At 43.8% G+C, this 3,182-nt stretch overlaps 1 protein-coding gene across 1 annotated transcript in view; it reads right to left on the bottom strand.

Annotated features, from left to right (window-relative positions):
- Nucleotides 1-3,182, bottom strand: part of STPG1 (sperm tail PG-rich repeat containing 1) — a 26,730-nt gene that overhangs the window by 22,540 nt on the left and 1,008 nt on the right. The window lies entirely within an intron of this gene.

The following is a 3,182-nucleotide window of genomic DNA, read 5'->3' on the forward strand; positions in this document are numbered from 1 at the left end:
GCAAACAGAAACAATGTTTGTCAAACGAACAGGGACAAAAGCCATAGAAACTTGGTGATAACATCACTTTCCCCTCTGATAGCATGGCAAGTATTAGAGCCTGATCAAGCAAAAAAATTCTCATCATTTCACAGTCCAAAGTTTGAGAATATCACCCTGGGCTTCTCTGCTTCACAGGGGTCAGTAACTATACAAGCGCTGTGGGGCCTCCACGTCACTCTGTGTTTGGTGGCAATGGTCCTCATAAACACTTGGTTTATGGATTTCCAGGGGGTGTGGGTGGGTGCTCTGCTAGAAGCCAGAGTGTTCTTTCCAGAGCCTAAATTGTTCCTGTGAACCCGGGTTCATGTTCCAGCCTCCTTCTATTTTTTTTTATTGTTTTTTGTTCTTCATTTATTTTTTTCAGCCTCCTTCTAATTGTAAAGATTTGTTGATGTTCCCAGAATTAAGGCTGCCCTAGCCATGAGTTTACCCTGCCTTTGGATTTCAGCCAATAGTTAGTAACTAAGTTCTTTTCATGGGTTGTTGTGTGTAACCCTTACGACAAGCCTCCATACTGGATATTACAATTGTCCTCACTTTACAAACGAGAAAACTGAACTTCCTCAGCTAATTAAGTGGTAGATCCAACACTGTCTCCCAGGCAATCTGCCTCCATGTATGATATGGGTTGGCTATCCTACTCTGAAGAATAATGGGTGGAGAGGCCCAGCCCCAGAGTAACAGCAAGCTTATTTAACCATAGACTCTGTTTTGGTTTAGAATATCTATTAATATATGTTGTGAGAAAAAATTATCCCAGTAGGGGCAAAATTTTATAAAGTATCGTAGTAGAATTAGTTTCAGAGTGTAGCTAAAGGAACACTCACTCACCAACCCTACACGCCCCTTGGTTTACTTGCCAGGCTTCCACACCCCAGTTTTACTTGTCTGGGGTTTCCAATCTGGCCATATGTTGGCACTTAGGAACTTCTCTCCAGCACACACTAACTTTTCCAGAGCCATTCCTGCCACCACGCCAATACAGAAAGGCCATCAAAGTCTCTGCCCATCTGTCTCATTTAACTTCCTAGTTAGTCCCGTGAAAAATCCTGGAGCAAAGATTTGATTGTTTTTTGGGTTTTGGGTTTTTTTGAGAAAGCCCAGACAAGTAAAACTCTCACTCTGTTGCCCTGGGTAGAGTGCCATAGCATCATTATAGATCACAGCAACCTCAAACTCCTGGTTTGAGTGATTCTCTTGCCTCAGCCTCCTATGTAGCTGGGACTACAGGCATCTGCCCTGATGCCTGGCTAATTTTCTATTTTTAGTAGAGATGGAGTCTCACTCTTGCTCAGGCTGGTCTCGAACTCCTGAGCTCAAACAATTCTCCTGCCTCAGCCCCCTAGAGTTCTGGGATTATAGGGGTGAGCCACCACACCCGGCCTGGAGCAAAGATTTGAAGTATGTTAATGAAACTCTTTCTATCATTGGGACTTAGAGACATGACAGGTCCTTTCAAAAGGTTGGGTGCAGTTGTTGCAACAGTTATCAGGAAGTTTCTAAAATTTATAGACCCATGAGATTTTTGGTCAGCGTCACCCATAATCACACTCTTCCTGGTCATTTTGATCTTTCTCTCCTGATGGCTACTTTTCATTCCCTCGGAGTCTCAGGATCCCGAAGTGGAGAGGTACTGATGTGAAAGTCATTATAAAAAAAGGGGGGGTGAGGATATGAAATAGATCTCCATCGACCATTTAAGGCTCCCACTCACAGACATAGGAGTTTAAGTGTTTCATTTCCTACATATACCAGAGGGAGGACAGGAGGAAGCCTGAACAACCCAATGTCTGCTCTCTTTTTGAGTTTGGTTCTGAATTTTTTCTTAATGATCTGAAAGGCACGATTCGATGCTATATAACTCATTTGGGCCACCTTTTCCTCCTGATGGCCCGGCCCTGTCATTTGGAAAGTTACTGCATGCAAAGCCTGGTCGGGAATTGATCGTGTGCTCTGATGTAGTCCCTTTTTTTGGCACCAAGAAGGAAGGGGCAGTGGCACTATTTGGCAAAGATGTTCTCGGAGAGAAAACCTAGGTGTTTCAGGAAGTATGATTTGTGACTCAGGTGGTAACAATCATAATATTTAGCATGTTTATAATGCTTGGCTGTTTCAGAGAGCATTTCACTCATTACAATGTTGCCTAGTGCCTGCAGGGAGTCTCCACTTTCATGAGGCAACTAGGACACAGAAGGGTGACGTGCTTGAGGTCACATCAAGAATCTACAGCTGAGTCAGGATTAGGTCTTAAGTCTTGCCTCCTGTGCCAGGTCTTTACGAGACGGCACTTCTTTTGCCAATTGCTATTCCGTTTCTCTCCAAGCCAGGCCAGTGGCCGAAAAATAAGTAGAGGTGTGGTTGTTTGGTGAATTTACTGAGGGCCTGTGTAATTTCAGCTTCTTTGGTGATGGGGAGTTAACTCCAAAGTTGGTTTGCTCCTTGAGGGCCAACTCTGCCAAAGTCGAATGCCAATAAGAAGGGGCTGCATTCAGTGTGTCTTAAATGATCCCTTTGTGTGGTTTTTAAAAAAATCAGTTCCAGTGTGAGGCATCGTAATACATCTGTGCAAGAGAGTATGATACTTTTGAGAGGGACAGGAGGGCATGCGTGTTTTGTTACTGAGTCTGGGTTTGCATGCTTCTTAATTTTTCTACCTCAGCTAGCCTTACCCTAGTTTCATTCTAATTTTCTTAGCAATTTGTCTATTTTGCTCTACCTATTCTTCTTGCTACATCTATTTTTCTTGATAATTTGTAATTTTTTTTTGAGACACAGTCTCACTTTACCCTCCTCTGTAGAGTACTGTGGCATCACAGCTCACAGCAACCTCAAACTCTTGGGTTTAATCGAGTCTCTTCCTGGCCTTCCAAGTAGCTGGGACTACAGGTACCTGCTACAATATCTAGCTATTTTTAGAGACAGGTCTCGCTCTGGTCTCAAACCTGTGAGCTCAGGCCATCTACCCAACTTGGCCTCCCAGAGTGCTAGGATTACAGGTGTGAGCCACCACGTCTGGGCCTACAAATATTTTTAAAGAAACAGACTATCCAAGAAAGAAAGAAAGGAAGGAAGAGAGAAAAAGAGAAAGAGAAAAGAGGGAGGGAGGGAGGGAGGGAGGGAAAGGAAGGGAGGGAGGGAAG

The sequence above is a fragment of the Otolemur garnettii genome, unplaced genomic scaffold (genome assembly GCF_000181295.1).
Source record: "Otolemur garnettii isolate 467f Iridium unplaced genomic scaffold, OtoGar3 scaffold00156, whole genome shotgun sequence".
Lineage (NCBI taxonomy): Eukaryota > Metazoa > Chordata > Mammalia > Primates > Galagidae > Otolemur > Otolemur garnettii.